This window comes from Cricetulus griseus, chromosome 6, assembly GCF_003668045.3.
Source record: "Cricetulus griseus strain 17A/GY chromosome 6, alternate assembly CriGri-PICRH-1.0, whole genome shotgun sequence".
Lineage (NCBI taxonomy): Eukaryota > Metazoa > Chordata > Mammalia > Rodentia > Cricetidae > Cricetulus > Cricetulus griseus.
Window position 1 is genome coordinate 42,506,729 of NC_048599.1, and position 20,036 is coordinate 42,526,764.

A 20,036-nucleotide genomic window follows, 5' to 3' on the forward strand; every position below is an offset into this window, starting at 1 on the left:
TCCTTCTTAGACACAAAAAGCCTTGCCTCTGGTATTCCATAGCCCATCCAAAGGAGAAAAGTAGAATCCAGACCCTAGGCATATTCTCTCATATCACAGCAAGTATCTGAGAAGGGTAAATAATGGTGATGTTTGGTGTGTAGGTGGTAAATGGGTGGCTAAAACAGGTGACTGCGATCACACTTTGGTGCTTGCATACATAGATGCTACAGTTTTGAATGGGGATTTATAGTTGCTTAGGAGTTAATGCTTTTGTTTAGAGAGATCTCACTTCAAAACCTGATTCCTCCACCTCAACTAGTTTGGTGACCTTGAATAAGTAGTTGTGTAAAGCAGCAATTCCTCCAACCTCAGTGGGCTCCTGTTTATAATAAGTTTGAAACTAATCTCATTGGTTATAATTTTTAGGAGACTGTCCCGCTTGCTAGGGTTGGATGTTTTGATGATGCCACATTTTGAGTCACCCCTGCTCCTGTGGCAATTTTTCCACACTGACAATTCACTTTTAACTGTGGTATGAGTTCATGAGACAAATACTTGGAGAAAAGGTTTACCTCTACTTTGGAATTTCCTGATGGCCAGATTTGGAAAAAGATGGTTGTCCAATGTTTACTTCACCTAGAGCACAAAGTCAACTGTACTTTGTGCTTCCTTATCATGTATCATTATGCTAATTTTTGTCTTGAAGAATTGTGTTGTGTAACCACTGCCCAGAAAATTGTCTGCCTGTGCTTTGCTTTGCACATGAAGCTATCTCTTGGGGCCATTTGTATGTGTAGAAGGCTAGAAGAATTTTGCATTAGCTAACAAATGTACTGCAAACTGCTTTTGAAACAGATTTTTCTTAGCAGAGAAATGGTGATAAATGTTTCTATTTTTCCTTCAATTTTTTTCTTGGGAAGAGTTTTTCATTGTTCAACTAATATTTGGGGGGCTTCATTCAGATTTATGGTCTCAGTGTTGCTTTCTTCTATTCTTTTGTCTTTTTAAGGGACTGCTTATCTTATTTATTTGTATGGAGTCTTCTTTTTTTTCTCTTTTGCATATACTTGTGAACTACAGCTTTTAGCTGAAACTTAGTGGATTTTTCTAGATAAATTAGATAATTTAATTGACTCAGCCAGCTTGATCATTAGAATGTTTGCTAAATACTAATTATTTAAGCTATGATGTATGGTTAAGTCCTGAATAGTAGTATTTCATGACTTTTGTATTTAGTTTTCAGAAAAAAATTACTGCTTTAAATTATAAATAGTTCACATATAATTATACTGGGTGCAAGTCTGTGACTTTTTTGGTAATGTTATCTCATAGAAACAAGTAAATAAATTTATTTCATATTTCAAGATGTAAAAATGTGGCATGAATTTAAAAACAAAAGATACTTTTTAGGACAATCTTTTCCCCTTTTTATAAGAAAGAAAAACTATGGAACTCTTCACGAATTTGTGTGTCATCTTTGTGCAGGGGTCATGCTAATCTTTCTTGGTATCGTTCCAATTTTAGCATATGTGCTGCTGAAGCGAGCACCAAAAGATACTTTTCCAGTATTGCAGGTGAAGTCATGAGTATGTAGCTGGATTTTAGAGTTCAGATGCACAGCTAGCCTGCTTACTGGTTCAGACATCAGTATCCATATGGCTAACCTGTATATGACTAATAGAGTACATCATAGGATGGCTCTGGAGATCATATCCTGAGGCAGTAGACATTCTACACAGTCTATATCATGCATTGTAAACACTCCAGTGTTATCTGGAAATCTAGGGAAATAGGTGGAAAACAGAAACTACAGTTACAGAAAGGTCTAGTCACATAGTATCAATCCATATGTTTTCATTTGAACAATACACAAGAGTACATTAGCTCGTCAAGAAAAGTGTGAAGATGGCACTGGATTTTCTTGTTGGGCAGAAGCTGTGTGAGTTAGAGATCAGCGGTGGAGAGGAAGAAACCTTTATTCCATGCACTAACGGGTGCTGACCCTCTAGTTCAAGTAGGACAAAGCAGGAAACGGAGTGGACTGAAAGGCTTCACAGAAGTCTAGCGCAGAGGAGTTAATAGAGATGGAGAAAATGAGTGGCTGCCTTCTTCCAGCTGAATAAAGCCTACTCCTGTGACATGTCCTCCCTTCCCACAGAGAAGCATTTCCAAGCAGATGCCAACTGCAGTTGCATTTGACACGGGTACACCCATCTACAGAGAAGCCCACACATAGTATCATTGAAAGGGAAGTTTGTAAGACATCTGGCCATTTTCTCCTCAGAAGCATCTCTGATCTCCAAAGTCACTCCTCTCACCAGCTTGCAGTGCCTTGTGGATGAAGGATGGTCCCTTGCAGCTGCCTAGGTCCTGTGTCAAGAAAGTGTAAGGCAAAACTAAGTCATATTGGTTCTCCCATCAAACAAACAAACAAACTCTCTCTCTCCCATCTATGATTCAGGACCAGGAACTAAAATACATGAGTGGTGATGGCATGATATGTTTCTTTTATTTGTTTGATTGCTGTTTGCTTTGTTTTGTTTTGTTGTTTCCTGTTCAGAGAACAAATTGAATAAATACATGTTTTGTATTTTTGCAAATAGATGCTCTATTCCATGTATATTCAGACAAAATGGGCAATAATTTCAATAAAGTACAAATATCCCACTACAAGAAAAAAGTTTGAATTGATAGAGAGAACTCTTTCTTCATTTCTCTCTGTGGCTGTGGCCATGTTTGAGTGACTTCCAGCAGTCTTGGATGTCAGCTCTGTCAAATGCTGCATGTAAGCCAAGCTTCCTGCTAGTTAACCAATCCAGGATGGGAAAGTTCTGCAGTGTTCTATGATAAAGATACACTGAACTATATAACAGAAAAGTTAAACTCTCAGAAACTGACTGAGGAAGCATCCTGGGTCTCTGTCCTGAGGCTCCATCCATATATCAGGGCTGCTGAGCATTTATATTGACTGCATTCCTGATACCAACAAGCCAGATCCACCTGAATACACAGGCTCTATAGCACTGTCATTATCAAAGTTGTGTTATCAGAAAAGTTGGAATCAGAACACTGCATTCAGAAATTTTTTAATTTAATTTTAACTGCTTTGAAATGTTAGTTAACTATGGTTAGAATAACTGCTGCATAGTAAACAAACACCCCAATATTAATGCATTTAACAATAGATTTGTCCTTTTCTTTTTAATTTCTCTATTTTTGAGAATTTTACATCATATATTTTTGATTGATCTTATATTTCCCGTTCCCCAAATAGTCCACAGATCTGCCTCCCACTCCCACACACCCAACTTCATGCTCTCTTTGTGTGTATCTGTCTCTCTCTATCAAAAAAGACAAAACACACACACACACACACACACACACACACACACACACACACACACACACAGAGACTATGATTTATGTTAGTCAACCACTCCTGAGCATGAGGCCTGCCCAGGAGTGTGGCTGATATTCCTATTATAATTCCATTGAAGAAAACCGATTTTCCTTCTTCCATCAGCTATGAATTATAAATAAAATTTTGCCTATGAGTATGATTTATTGTCCACTTTTCCTATCCCTGCTGGGATTTTTGTCTAGCTGTAGCATGTTCAGGTCCTATGCACGATATCACAGTCTCTATAAGTTCATATGTGCATCAGCCCTGTTGTTTCTGGAAAATATTGTTTCCTTGATGTATTCACCACCTCACTCTCTTACAATCTTTCCATTTCCTCCTATGCATGGATCCTTGAATCTTGAAAAGGACCCATGAACTATCTAGTCTCATGTTTTGGAACTCATTGACAATATGGGATATGGGTTCCACAAGAGGCTTCATGCCAGAGATGTATGAATGGGTCGCAATAAACAAATCAATAAAAACAATCCATCATATAAACAGACAAAAAGACATTAAAAAAAACTATCGTACCATCAGTTGCATAAACAGTCTATGACAAATTCTGACATCTCTGTAAAAAAAGTCCTGAAGAGACTATAGATATGGAGGACAGTCTCAACATAATGAAACCAATTTATAGAAAGTCCATAGCATTCACCACTCTAAACCAAGAGAAACTCAAAACATTTCCACTAAAATCAGGACAAGACAAGGATGACCACTCTCTCCATACCTGTTCAATATAGTATTCTAGCTAGAGCAATAAGACAACTGAAAGAGATCAAGGACATACAAATAGGAAAGGAAGAAATATATATATCCTCATTTGGTGATGATTTGCGTCTATAAATAAGAGACCCTAAAGATTCCACCAGAAGAATCTCAGAACTGAAAACTATTTCAACAAAGTAGTAGGATAGAAAAGTATCACAAAAAGTTAGTAGCCTTCTCATATACAAATGGCAAACATTGATAAGGAAATCAAGGAAAAAATAACTTGCACGATAACCTCAAAATATATGTCTTGAAATAACTCTAACCAAGCAAATACAAGATTTGGATGACAAAAACTTGGAAGAATACACTAGAAGATGGAAAGACCTCCCATGCTCATGGATCAGAGGGATTAATACTGTAAAAATAGCCATCCTACCTACCAAAATCAGTCTACAGATTCAATGCATCCTCATTAAAATTGCAACACAATTCTTTTATAGAAATTGAAAAGACAGTTTTACAGTCTCATTATCAGGGGAGGGCATTTAAGGTAGACTCTCCTCTGTTGCTTAGATTGTTAGCTGGTGTCATCTTTGTAGATTCCAGACATTTCCCTAGTGCCTGATTTTTCTGTAACCCTAAAATGTCTGCCTCTATTATGGTATCTACATTCTTGTTTTCTTCAATTCTTCCCCCGACTCAACCTTTCTGCTCACTCATGTCTTCCTCACCCATCCTCTTCTCCCCTTCTCATTCTCCTAGCTCTCTCCTTCCCTTCCTGTGCTCCCAATTTGCTCAGGAGATCTTGCCGCTTTCCCCTTCTCCAGGCGACCATGTATGTCTGTCTTAGGGTCCTCCTTGTTTACTAGCTTCTCTGGCAGTGTGGATTGTAGGCTGGTAATCCTTTACTCTATGTCTAAAATCCACATATGAGTGAATACATACCATGTTTGTCTTTTTGTGATTGGGTTATCGTGCTCAGAATGGTTTCTTCTAGTTCCATCCATTTTCCTGCAAATTTCAAGATTCCATTGTTGTTTTTTTTTTTTTTTCTGCTGAGTAGTACTCCATTGTGAAAATATACCATATTTTCTCTATCCATTCTTTGGTAGAGGGGCATCTAGGCTGCTTCCAGTTTCTGGCTATTACAAATAGTGTGGCTATGAACAGTATTAAACAGATGTCCTTGTTGTATGAATGTGCTTCTTTTGGGTATATGCCTAAGAGTGGAATTGCTGGACCTTGTGGTAGACTCATTCCCATTTTCTTGAGGAGTCACCATACCAATTTCCAAAGTGGCTGTACAAGTTGGCACTCCCACCAGCAGTGGAGGAGTGTTCCCCTTTCTCCACATCCTCTCCAGCATAAACTGTCATTGGTATTTTTGATTTTAGCCATTCTGACAGGAGTAAGATGTTATCTCAGAGTTGTTTTGATTTGCATTTCCCTGATGGCTAAGGATGTTGAACATTTTCTTATGTGTCTTTCAGCCATTTTAGATTGCTCTATTGAGAATTGTCTATTTAGTTCTGTACCCCACTTTTTAATTGGATTGTTTGGTGTTTTGGAGACTAGCTTCTTGAATTCTTTGTATATTTTGGAGATCAGCCCACTGTCAGATGTGGAGTTGGTGGATATCTTTCTGCAGTCTGTGGACTGCCGTTTTGTCTTGTTGACTGTCTCCTTTGCCTTACAGAAGCTTCTAAGTTTCAGGAGGTCCCATTTATAAATTGTTGATCTCAGTGCCTGTGCTACTGGTGTAATGTTCAGGAAGCAGTCTCCTGTACCAATTAATTCAAGGGTATTTCCCACTTTATCTTCTAATAGGTTCAGTGTGGCTGGATTTATGTTGAGGTCTTTGATCCATTTGGACTTAAGTTTTGTGCATGGCGATAGACTTGAATCTATCTGCAGTCTTCTAAATGCCCGCATCCAGTTATGCCAGCACCATTTGTTGAAGCTGCCCTCTTTATTCCATCATATAAATTTAGCTTGTTTGTCAAAAATGAGGTGTTCATAGGTTTGTAGGCTAATATCAGGGTTTTCAACTCTATTCCATTGGTCTACCTGTCTATTTTTGTGCCAATACCAAGCTGTTTTCAGGACTATATCTCTGTAATAGAGTTTGAAGTCAGGGATGGTGATGCCTCCAGAAGCTCCTTTATTGTACAGGGTTGTTTTGGCTATCCTGGTCTTTTGTTTTTCCATATAAAGTTGAGAATTGTTCTTTCAAGGTCTGTGAAGAATTGTGTTGGGATTTTGATGGGGATTTCGTGGAATCTATAGATTGCTTTTGGCAAGATTGCCATTTTTACTATGTTGATCCTACCTATCCAAGAGCATGGGAGATCTTGCCATTTTCTGGTATCTTCTTTAATTTCTTTCTTTAGAGAATCAAAATTCTTATGGTACAAGTCTTTCACTTTTTTGGTTAGTGTTACCCCAAGGTATTTTATGTTGTTTGTGGCAATTGTAAAGAGTGATGTTTCTCTGACTCTTCTTTTACAGTGTTTCTTCTCAATTCCAGGTCTGATTCAAGTCATTTATATCTGAATATTATTGCAAAGGCAATATGAATGCCTTTGTAAATAATCCTGTATTTAGACTGTGGGAAAGATAGTAAGAGATACAGCTGTCTAATCTATTATTGTGAAGCCTATTTGTTGATATGCTTCATGGAATATTTGCTTCCATATCAACCCTGTAGCCTAAATGTGAGAGAGCTCTACAAACCTGAAATTGACCTGCCTTGCCTCCATGCAAATTACTTCTGCACACCCATCATCTTCCAGTGTCAGGTCAGAGTGAGGATGTTGCCTTCTAAAAGAAGAGTCATGGGTCCTTGCAATGTGGAAGTAGAGTTGGAGGCTCTGAAAACTGGAAAGCACTCCATTAAATTGAAGATAATCCTTGAGTTGTGCACCACTGTGACCCTTCTTCTTCCCCCATAGATAAGCCAGACTCCCTGTTACCTGCAGACAAGTAGAGGAGGCAAAAGAAGAGAGCTGCTATTCCATTCCAGTAGAAAACCATTGAAAGCAGGAGAGCAGAAGACAGTCAGTTTCCATAACATGTTTTGCAAATGAGAAATTTTAACCCTTTGCTGGGAAAATCTGTAAAGGGGGGAAATTAGTAACCTTCAATTCAGTGGCCTGAAATAATGACCATAGGGATAAATTATTTATTATCATATATAGTTTTGTATACCAAATTACCTTGAAACTAAAGAACTAAAAACACAATAAATCTACAAAATCTCTGAAAGAAATAAAGAAGATGTAAATAAGTGAATAAATGGAAAATATATGGTTTATATAGATTCAAAGATATAATATTAATAAGAGAACATAACTGTTCAAAACTGTCTACATATTCAATGCAATTCTATGCAAATATTAGTGCTCATTATTGAAGAAAAAAACAGAAAAACATTCCTGGCTGGATTATGACCCAGATATAGGCTACCTAACTAGCATCTGCAAGGTCCCAGAATTAGTCTCTGCTGATGAAGAAAGAAAGAGAAAGGTGGATGGAAGGAAGGAAAGAGAGTGGAAGAGAAAAAGAAAATAAGGAAGGAAAGAGCGAGTCATATGCAATCTCAAAGGATCCTAAAGATCCAAATACTCTTAATTTCAATTCTGTATTTTATTTTTATGCATGTGAGTGTTTTGCCTACAAATATCCATGTACTACATGTGTGATGGTGCCTATGGAGTACAGAAGAAGGCATCAGATTCCCTGGAACTGGATTAACAGATGGTTGTGAACTGCAATGTCAGTGTCAGGAATCAAACCCAGATCCTCTGCAAGAGCAGTCAGAGCTCTTAACCACTGATCCATCACTCCAGCCCCCCCCCCCAATGCCCTTGAAAGTAAGAATAAAGTTGAAGTTGAAGGACTAATAGTTCTCTATCTCAAAACTTGCTATACTGCATAATAAAAACCAAAATAGTTTCATGCTCATGTAGGGACAGACATTGGTGCCCACAGAATAGAATCATTCCAGAAATAAACTGCCAAAGGCGCCAAGACTATTCACCAAGAATAACAGTCTTTTCAATAGTATGAGAAATCTGGATAGCCACATACAAATGGATGGAGTTATACTCTCAATTTATGCCATATATAGAAATTAACTCAAATGCATCAAAGTCCTGAACATAAGAACCCCATCTATGAAGCTCTTAGAAGAAAAATACAGGGACACTTTATGACATTGGATTTGACAATGAAACCAAAGGCATGCACACCAAAAAGAATGATGAGAAAGATATTACCTAAATCATAAAAGACAGCCTTTATAATATTTGCAAATCATATTTGTGATGAGATATCAAAAGGATTTAAACCAAAAATCAGAAAAACAAGTGACCCAATTTAAAGATGGGCAAAGGACTTGGACAAACATTTTCCCAAAGAACACATAGAAATGACCAACAAATACAGGGGTAATGCTGAGCCTAACAATCACTGAGGAAAGGCAAAGCAAAGCCTTGGGAAGAAAGCTGGGAATGCTGGTCAGTGATGCATCACTTGTCTACTGTGAAGAGTTTGATCCTTAGCAACACACACACACACACACACACACACACACACACACGAATGACTATTTTTAAAAAACATAGAAAAATAAGTAATCCAGGATTTTTAAACTTTTCTATTACATTTTTTCTTATTTAAAACAATTTTAATTTAAATATATTTTGATTTATTCTTCCCTGCCCCCATGTCCTTCCTGATCTTCTGCCCCTCCTTACTACCCAACTTTAAGTTCTTTCTCAAAAAAAACAAACAAACAAAAACTCAGTACAACAAAAAAAAAAACAAAATAAAACCTACTATTCAAAAAACTACAACACCAAATTGTAACAAAATAAAAGCACACATACACACACACACACACACACACACACACACACACACACACACACACACACAAAAAAAAAAAAAAAACAAAACACTCTGTAGTCCAATTATATGTGGTCAAATATTCCTATCAAAGACATAGCCACATTAGAATCCTCACAGATCACTAATACAAATATCAAATGCATAGCATCTATGGAAAACAGGTCAGAGGTTTCTTGAAAGTTTATCCATAGAATTGCCATCATATGATCCATCAACTCTGCCTTTAAGTATATACCCAAAAGACTGAAGCCAACGACCTGAGCATATTCTCCTATACCAATGCTCAATGCAGCAACACTCACAATAGCCAAAAAGTAGATGCTAATGTCCATCATTAGATAAATGGATAACTAAAATATGGTGTTTATAAAATGGAATATTTCTTTTTAAAGGGAAAAAATTTTGTATGTACTAAAACATATATGGTCACTATAGACAGTGTGCTAAATTAAGTAAGCAAGGCAAAGAACACTATTGCACAAGTCTATTTTTGATTGGAGCCTAGAACAGGAAAACTAATGCAGACAGAAAACACATTAGAGCTCACGGGTTGGGGTGGGGGGCTGAGGACAGGAGAGTCAGTTTTTAATACATCTGTAGTTTTAGATTTGAGGTAATAAAATAAAGTGTTTTTACACCATTTTGAATGTACTTAATGATAGCAAATTTTATGTTTAAAATGCTAAGTTTTTGTTATGTGTATTTTTGCCACAATTTAAAAAAGGAGTTTAGGGACTGGAAAAGTGTTTTGATGGGCAAAGCACTTGTGCAAGTGTGAGGACCAGAGTTCATGACTCCAACACCCACATGAATATGTGACTGCCTGACTGCTTGTGATCTCAGCATCCAAGAGGCAGTTACTGGGTTTCCAGAGCAAGCTGGGAACTAGACTATCTACATCAGCAAGCTCCGAGTTCAAATGAGAGAGCCTGCCTCAGTTGATAAGGTAAAGAGGGATTGAAGAAGACACCCCAAATCAGCCTTGGCCTCCACATACAACATATGCACAGGCACCATGCACAAACCTACATCCATACACATTGCACAGATGAGAATATGCATACATACATACATGCAAGAACTCCACCCTCAGATCATGAACATTAAAAAAAAACAGGAGTATTAGGCAATGGTCATCTATTATTGCTCACAATATTGCATGTCAACAATTTGGCCTGTGTTCATCTTCTCTCAACTGGTGAGGCAGGTAGGTCCTTAAAGCCATTGGTCTGGAGGCTTCAACTCGTATAAGTTTCTGGTCCATGTGTTTTTTATTTGTTGCCACGCAAGCCAGACAGGGTTCTAAGCTGCATAGTATCTAGAAGCATAGGCTAAATTGGGTGTGGTTTCACTTCTTCTGGTTCTTGTGGTAAGAACAAGTGATGTGGCTAAACTCAAAGTCAACAGGAAGGCAGCTTCCATCTCCCGAAGGGAGGCACTTCTGAGTCTTATTGCAAAGGGTGTGTGAGCAGATAGGAAAGGAAAAGTGAGACCACCTGTGCAAAAACCTACCACAGGTAGAAATTGTTGAGACTGTATCAGAATGCTAAATGATTTGTGGAATCATCTGCCTACGGTCTGAGTTCTTTTTACATAGAAGGTAAGTACATTTTCTTGAAGCTTAAACATACTGGAGAGAGCATACTCAAACTCCAGTTAGTACTTGTAGTTTTAACTTCCAGTAGTTTAGCATTTGTAAGATTGCCTTTCAATTAAGACAGTTAACATCAAGTCAGCTCTTTGTAGGAGTGATACTTAGAGAAGCCAAGAAACAACAAGAGCTCTCAAACGAACAGGTAGTAGAAATCCAGACAGGCCTGTCAGTACAGAAAATATCCTTAGACTCAGCAAGGTCATTACCTGACAAAGGGTGCTTTGTTGCTGATGACAGAGACTGCACTAGAACCACACGGCTGAACCCATGATCCAATGTTCTATCTATAGTCTGATCTCATTTTCTTTGCATTGTGTAGCCTCAAGTTTGACATCACATAACCATTATCTGTTCTGAAGGACCTTGCATCTCTAAGTTTGCTCTGTACAGCAGCATCACCAGCCTTGCCTGACAGCCTGTTAGAAGTCCAGAGTCACATGTCCCACACCAAACCTGCTCAAGGGAAGTCTGTGTGCAGCAAGATGCCAGGGCTTTGTGTGCAGAGCAGACTGTAATGTGCACTAATAGGGATACTTGTTTTCAATGTTGGCTGATAATTGGAATCATCTGAGAGAGGTTTAAAACTGCTGTTCCCTGCCTGGAGTCCCTGGAGGTATCCTTCCTAAGCTGCTTTTGGGATAAGTCTGGACAGAAAGACTTTCCTAAGTGCCCAAAGACACCATACCTCTGCAGTCTGTTTCTAAGATGCTAAGGATGGTGATACCTTTCATCAGGCTTTACTTTTATGGTATGGACTAGTATTCTCTTTATGACTAAAGAACCTTCATAAGACCCTTGTTGATGAGTTCATTCCAATGTCCAGTATGTGGAGTAGGATGAGGGGATATATGAAATACTAAGAATTTTCTTTTTTTAAGATTTTATTTATTTATTATGTATACAACACTCTGCTTCCATGTATATCTGCATACCAGAAGAGGGCACCAGATCTCATAACGAATGGTTGTGAGCCACTATGTGGTTGCTGGGAATTGAACTCAGGACCTCTGGAAGAGCAGACAGTGCTCTTAACCTCTGAGCCATCTCTCCAACCCCAAGAATTTTCTAGATGTAGGTTTTGCTTTTTGTTTATTTGGGTCTGTGTTTTCTATTGTTTGTTTGGTTTTGGTTTTTGTAGACAGGGTTTCACTGTGTAACAGTTTTGTCTGTCCTGGAACTCGATTTGTAGACCAGGCTGGCCTTAAACTCACAGAGATCTGCCTGCCTCTGCCTCATGAGTGCTGGAATTAAAGATGTGCACCACTACCACCCAGCCTTTAAATTTGTTTTTTAAAAAAGATAATGAGTAAGTAATATAATTTGTAATGGAAAGGAACTTTTTAAGTTTCTAGAGCTGTGGATGTTCCTTAAAGGTCGATTGTCTAACATATATTAGCTACTATTTTCAATGCTCACTATGGGAAAAAAATAAAAAAGAAAGAAAAATAACACTACTATATTACTTAAATCATTGACATTACTGCATAATGAAATTCTACAAAACAAAACTGTGGCAAACAATCACTAAAGAGTAAGACTCAATAAAAGGATAAATTTTAGAAAGATAAATAGATACAACAGTCTTTTTGCCTGAGTACAGTGGCTAAGCTCTTCTGATTCCAGGCAAATGGCTCTTGGATTTCTTGGACCAGAATGGAAAACCAGAAGAGCAGCATTTCCTTCAGCAAAGTGGAGCTTTCTCGTTCTCAAGAGTTTTATGAGGTCTTTCTGTAGACCTTACATGGTCTGTGAACCATGGCCTCACAAACATTGCTAGGACAAAAGCAATACTCTATATCATGTTTCTCTGTGTCCTTTTTGTTAAGTGTTTTGTCATAATATGAAAACACAAATATTGGGTATATTTGTGGAAAGAAAGATAATGTTTGAGTCTCCTCTGGGGCGTGTGTGCTAGTGGGACCCAGGTTTGTCTAAGATATTACTTGAGGAAGTGGACTTGTTGATTATTAATATGTCAAGATAACTCAGAAAAATGAAGTGAAATCCATCTTTATATTCCTACATGGGTATCTGCTGTTCCATTACTGTGAAAGAATGGGCTGGATGACCAGATAGTCAGGTAAATGCTCCAGACTCCTGCATGCTGGATTTGAACTTGCTCTCTGAGATGTTTGAACAAAATCATGAGATAAATATGCTCCATCATTGCCCCATAGCACGTCTAGAAACACAACTAACACCACAGAAGAGTGATTTATGCTGCAAATAAGTCATTCCCCACATTTTATTATATAGTGCTGTTTCTTTTTGCATAAAAGAAAGAAATGAACCCTTTCAATGTAGATTTAAGGAAGAGGAAATATGTTTTTCTTTGAGAATATGTGTGTGTGTGTGTGTGTGTGTGTGTGTGTTTAAATTTGTATACTCGATCAATTATATATTCCTCACAGAAAGAATTCATTGGTTTTCAGAAATAGCTTGGGGGGGAGCCAGGAGTAAACCAAGGAAGGGCACCAATGTCTACAATGCTCTGACTTCAGCATATGTAGGAGTTATACAGCATTTTTTATTAAATGCAAATAGTGGTCCAGAAGGCCCTGGTAGACTAAGATTCTGCATTTCCCACAATTCTTCTGGGCAATGCTGATGCTGTTGTTCCAAAGCCTCACTGTGAGTGACAAGAAGAGAAACTCCAGCAGTATTGCTGCAAGTTTTGCTGCACATTAGAATCAGGCAGAGAGCTTTAGAAGTGAATGACCTGCTACCACCATCAGAGATGCGGCTGTCAGAGAAGAGGTCCTGGCTTCAGGGATGTGTATGAGCAGGAACGTGCACAAGCAGGAATGTTTCTTATTGTTTAGTTGCCTCAGGAGACAATGTCTACATTTGTGAGGACTTTGAAAAACCAGATTGATAGAAAAAAATAATTCAAGGAATTCAAGTTTCACACACTCAAAAGTAACATGTGGTTGACCAAATTTAAAATGAATGTGCTGTGTTTTGTAGTCTTTAAGAAAAAGCAGAGAATTTTGACCTTCAGCATTACATATTAATAGGCATTCACACGTCATTTACTCAATTGCTTGTTTTGGGATGATAATTTATTCGTATTCTACCCATTTTGCTCTTAACTTTTCAAATGTCACAACTGAGCAAATGTGATGGAACAAGTTTTCTTTTCTTTTTGTCTCACAGGGGGAAAAAGAAAGGCAAATTATGTTGAAGACAGCTAATTTAGTTCTTCCCATATCCTAGAAAGTCTGAATTGTAGCCATCTTTTCCTTAATACATTTTGCTTATAGAATATTGTTGTATTATGTCACTGCAGTACACACTAACATTCTTTGTATTGTATCACACACCTGGTGAGTGGGATATCACCCTAGCCAGCTGGTTACATGGAAGGTGCTATCATGCATGGTTTATATTATATTGAAAGGTAGACTTTACAATAGGTAAGAGTGGGTCTTGCTTTCAAATTCCTTACCTAACTGCTGAATGACATTGGACAAGCTAAAGTTACTTGGTCACTCTGACTCTTCACACAAAGAAGAAATAACACCATATATTTCCAAGGCTAATTGTAAAAATCAAACATGAGGAAAACCATTGATAATCATCTCACATATAGTGTTTAATCTATGTTGATGGCTAGAAGCTATTATTTATGGCCTGTCACATGTCCTTACTTCAGCCATTCTGAAGTAACCTGCTCACTTCAGTTAGTCTACTAACTCTGCTTTCTGACATGGTAGCTCAAAGGTTTCCTCCATTTTCAGACGAGCTATAGGAGCCCATAGACTCGTACACCATCTTCATTCTCTGAATTTTCAGTTCTGAAACAGTCCTCACAACTCTATAGATTGAAACCATGACGGCCACCCTACCATTGCACCCTTGAGTTGGTTCCCAGTTCTCTACTATTCTCTCCCAATGTTTATGATCACATTTACTATCTTAGTGTTCTGTTGCAGTAAAAGAAAGACACCATAACCACAGCAACTCTCATAAATGAAAGCATTTAACTGGGGCTTGCTTTCAGTTTCAGAGGTTTAGTTAAATGTCATTAGAGCAGGAAGCATGATGGCACAGAGGCATATAGGACATGGTGCTGGAAAAGAAGCTGAGAGTTCTACACCCAGATCCATAGGCAGCAGAAAGAGACACTGGGCCTGGCTTGAGCTTTTGAAAACCCAAAGCCCAGCCCCAGTGATAGACTTCTACCAACAAGCCACACCTACTCCACTAAGGCCACACCTCCTAATCCTTCTCAAGTAGTGCCACTCCCTGATGACCAATCATTCAAATACATAAGCCTATGGAGGCCATTTTTATCCAAAACACCATTGTTACCAAAGGAAACTACCCTACTGTGGGGGAAACCCAAGTTAAGATATAAGGATAGCATTGAAAAATTTGAAGAAGAGCATTAAATTCTACCTACTACCTGTTAATTGGATGTTTGAATTTTGTCTCATGAATCATGAGGTGCACCCTTCCCCTATAAACAGTATTTTACTAAATGAGTAAAGCAATAAACTGAGATATCCCCATAGTCCTCAATGATGCCTGGTCAATGAAGTAGCAGTCTTCGAATAAGTAATAGTTTATATCCAAGAACAACTTTCCATTTCAAACTGACTTTAACCTCAAGCTGGTCTGGGTGACCTCAAGCCACCTGCCTTGTGTTGCAAGCAGAAAGAATAAGTCTATAAGTCTCTAAACATATTGACAGTGAATAGAAAGTTTGTTTCAAGATGAGTTTCTTGTGTAACTATTCAGTGACTGGGGTGGTATCACAGAGATGTAGGAGGCAGAGAAAATGGCAAAATAGAGCATTTTCCAATCTATGATGAAATTTCTGTCTCCAGAAAGTTCACAAAACTTCCTTTAAAATACTATACTTTCTTGGAATTTGTGCAAAATATAACTTTATATTTAGTCAATAAATGATTGGTTCATTTTGGATCTCACACGATTACCAGTACTATACAGTTTGTTGAGGCTTTTTTGTTGTTTCTTGTTGTTGCTTTGGGTTTTGTTTTGTTTTGCTTTGGGAGGATGTTTGTTTGGTTGTTGGCTAGAAATCTTCATAATACCTCTATTCTGAGGGGTTCTGTCCAAACTGCCATATTTTCCAGGAGTAATGTAATGTTTAAGTCTCATCCAATTGCCCCAGCCCAATTAGTCCAGTGGAAAATGTAGAAAATAGATGTGATACTTCAAAATCCACCCAAGAATTCACATCTTTCTTGGAGGGTACAGGTGTTAGATATGTCTGGTTTTGTTCTGACTACAGGTCCAGATGTTTTCAGCCACTTAATCGGCAGGTGCTCTGATTTTCCACATACAGGACCAGAATTCAGGTATGGAGTTTACAGGTAGATAATTGCTAAAAGTGCCTTAGTTTTTTCTTGAGTCACAGGAATTTTGCTCTCTGACCTCTTGAGAAATATTTATTGTGACAATATAAAGTACATTTTCTAGGTACATAGAAGATGCAGTTTTTGAAAAGGAAATGTAAGGTCTTATTAGGGCAAAGCTGTTAATTACATACTTCATTATTGTCAAGGTTAAAACAGACAGTGAGAACAGAGGCACTTTTTCATCTCTTCCCTGAGAACAAGGGGAGACAGCTGTTTCCCCGGACAGATCCATTAGTGCTTATCACCAGCCACCAGCCTGCACAAGCAGCACCATGAAATATGGCTGCTGTCACCAGTAGCCAGAACAGATGCCATCCAGTCCAGGTTACAGAAGAAAGACAATGAGAACCCCAGCTTCAGATGCAAATAGATTGCCTTGCATTGATTTTTAATGCTTGGAGGTTCCGCAGCATAAAATTCACTGATACTCTTGTAGTTACTGTGTTATTGATCTCTCCGAAATTGCACAAATCTCATTTAAAATAAACATCAGATCTTGAGTATAATAAATAGCAGCACCTCTATGTGATGCCTGGTTAGGCCATGTTAGACAATTCTCCGTGTTTGGGTTTCATTATTGTTGCTTTGGTAGTTATGGTTCCATAAGGGAAATGAAAGTCAGCAAACATAATATGGCTTGGGTTCTCATCTAACTGGATGGCTGATCAAAAGGGCTTCTATTGTTCTATTTCTCTCTCAATATATATATATATATATATATATATATATATATATATATATAGAGAGAGAGAGAGAGAGAGAGAGAGAGAGAGAGAGAGAGAGAGAGAGAGAGAGAGAGAGAGAGAGAGAGAGAGAGAGAGGAGGGGGACAAGTGCTGGAAAATGGGAAAGTGGTTTGGAAACAACATTCACACTTTGTGAGGCTCCTGCTTGTTAACAATAAGTTAGGAGTTCAACTGACACAAAAACACCATGTGTTTCTGTTAAGAATGATTTGTGTACTTAGTCAAAATCATTTTTAAATTCTGAAAAAAAATCCAAGAAAAGAAAATTCCTTAGAGCATGCTTTACTTTTCTTGTTTCTTTTCATTTGCTTTAATTTTTGTTCTTCCCATGTCTAAATTAAAATTTTTCCTTTCAAATATCAACAACCACACATTCACTTTAGTTGTACCTGGGTTTTATTTATTTGCAACACTAAGAATTATAATTCAAGACTCTGATGCAAGACTATAATTCAAGACTAAGAAAGCAAGCAGACCTGAGGCAGCATGTCAACCTGACTGGGGTAGTCTAAGAGTAAATGGTGAGATCTTTAAGACCACCATTTGCCAAAGCATAAAATGTACATCACCATCATAACTGATGAGAAAGTGTGTTTGTGTATGTATCTATTAAAAGAACAGTGTGTGTGTGTGTGTGTGTGTGTGTGTGTGTGCATGTGTATATCTATGTTTACAAAAAGCTGGACCCTATTATACTAAAAAGGATATTGTCTGTACTTTCATTTTAAATGTTCCCTTAATGCAAGCACTCTAGAATATAGAAAATATCTAATTGTATTGTGTACACAGTGTGAGCTACAGAGCAGCAGCCATGCCACCTATGCAAACCTCTGAACACCCCAGCATCTCAGGTTCTCTCCAAGCCTATTGAATCTGAATCTTCTTTCCCAGGGACTTGGGCTGACTTGTGTAAACATTACTGTCTGAGAAACCCCAGCCTGAATTCCCCTCTGAGGAAAGGCCTCTGTCAGTGTTTACTGTAATTCCAGTTGCCTTTATTTTTCAAGTCCATCTTTCTGTTTAAATCTTGAAAGTCTAATTGTGTTAATTTTCTAATTCATACATTACACTTTTAAGAAGGATGCAAGTAGACAATGCTTTTGTTCTAATAAAGAGCATTTGTTTTATATTTTATATAGCTATCCATTCTTCAGTTGAGGGGCATCTAGGTTGCTTCTAGGTTCTGGCTATTACAAATAGTGCTGCTATGAACATCTTTGAACGGATGTCCTCCTATGAATGTGCTTCTTTTGGGTATATGCCTAAGAGTGGAATTGCTGGATCTTGTGGTAGACTACAATCCACACTGCCAGAGAAGCTATTAAACAAGGAGGACCCTACGAGAGACATACATGGTCCCTGGAGAAGGGGAAAGGGTCAAGATCTCCTGAGCAAATTGGGAGCAAGGGAGGAAGGGGGAGGGAGCTAGGAGAATGAGAAGGGGAGAAGAGGAGGGGTGAGGAGGACATGAGGGAGCAGAAAGGTTGACTCGGGGGAAGAATAGAAGAAAACAAGAAAGGAGATACCATAATAGAGGCAGACATTTTAGGTTTACAGAGAAATCAGACACTAGGGAAGGTCTGGAGATCTACAAAGATGACACCAACTAACAATCTAAACAACAGAGGAGAGGCTACCTTAAATGCCCTCCCCTGATAATGAGATTGATGACTGACTTATATGCCACCTGATAGCCCTCATCCAGCAGCTGGTAGAAGTAGAAGCAGCCACCCATAACTACTCACTGAACTTAACTGGAATCCAGTTCCAGACCCCAGGAACATGGGTTTCAGTGAGGAGTCCTCAGAAACCTATGGGACCTGCTGTAGTATTTCAGTACTTATCCCTAGCATAGGTGTGGACTTTGGGGGCCCAATCCACATAGAGGGATACTCTGTGAGCCAAGACACACAGGGATGAGGCTAGGCCCTATCCCAAAGGATATGATAGACTCAATGACCCTCTATGGAAGGCCTCACCCTCCCTGGGGAGCAGAAAGGATATGTGATATGTAGGGTTTTAGTTGGAGGGGAGTGGTAGGGGAGGAGGGGAGGGAGAGGGAACTGGGATTGACATGTAAAACAATCTTGTTTCTAATTCAAATAAAAAAGAATAATAAAAAAAGAATCTAAGAGGCTACCTTAAATGCCCTTCCCGTATAATGAGATTGATGACTACTTTAAATACCATTATAGAGCCTTCATGCAGTAGCTGATGGAAGCAGAATCAGAGATTTACAGCTAAACACTGAACCGAACTCCTGGAATCCAATTGTAGAGAGAGAGAGAAGTGACAAGCAAAGGGGTCAAGACCATGGCCACAGAAACAGCTGACCTGAGCAAGTAGTAGTTCACAGACTCCAGACTGACAGCTGGGGAACCTGCATAAGACTGAACTAGGCTACCTGAACATGGGTGTCAGTTGGGGGCCTTGGGTAGTCTATGGGGCTGCTGGTAGTGGAGTCAGTATTTATTCCCTAGTGCATGAATGGGCTTTTGGAGCCAATTCCCTATGGAGTGATACTATCTCAGCCTACATACAGATTGGGCGGGCCTTGGTCCTACCTCAAATGATGTGACAGACTTTTATGATCCCCCATGGGAGATCTCATCCTCTCTGAGGAGTGGATGGGGGGGTGGGATGGGGAAATGGGGAGGGCTTGGGAGAATGGGAGGGAGAGAGAACCGGGATTGGTATGTAAAATAAGATTGCTTTTAATTTACAAAAATTTAATAAAAAAACAACCAAACCAAAAAATAAACAAAAAGCAAAAATAAAATGCTTTTTAAAAGTGTTATATAATTTTGCATAGGGAGATATAAATAGACATCTGTCCAGATAGGGAACCAACTACAAACCAAGGAGGCCATTCTACCCACGTCTAGCTTGTGGAAGCAATGAGTCTAACTGGGTTGCTTATAGTGTAGGTATGGGTAGATATACAAGGGCAGGGGCAAATGTAGGCAGCCAAAGAAGACTTTCCCCTCCCTATTGACTGTTCACTGCCTATCTTTAGGGTCGAGACCAGGCCTTCTATGCTGCGCTGTGTACATCACTCCAAACCTTCCCTAAGTAGGTCCAGTCTTAGAGTCTCATGGGGGTAACCACAGCTGCCCCAGCTTCAGGAAGATAGTGTACATGTGTGCATGCCTAGAGAACAGAGTTCCACAACAAGAAGACTTTTTAAATCCTTCGCTTCAAGTAATGTTTCTCTCATATCACTCTTAATATTAC

The 20,036-nt window shown here is 38.7% G+C and overlaps 1 protein-coding gene and 1 non-coding gene across 2 annotated transcripts in view; one reads left to right on the plus strand and one right to left on the minus strand.

The window, feature by feature from the left end:
* Positions 1 to 20,036, plus strand: part of Pak5 (p21 (RAC1) activated kinase 5) — a 92,144-nt gene that overhangs the window by 31,805 nt on the left and 40,303 nt on the right. The window lies entirely within an intron of this gene.
* LOC113835991 lies at positions 1,423 to 1,530 on the minus strand. Its single transcript, XR_003486658.1, has one exon. It is a non-coding gene; the product is annotated as a U6 spliceosomal RNA (small nuclear RNA).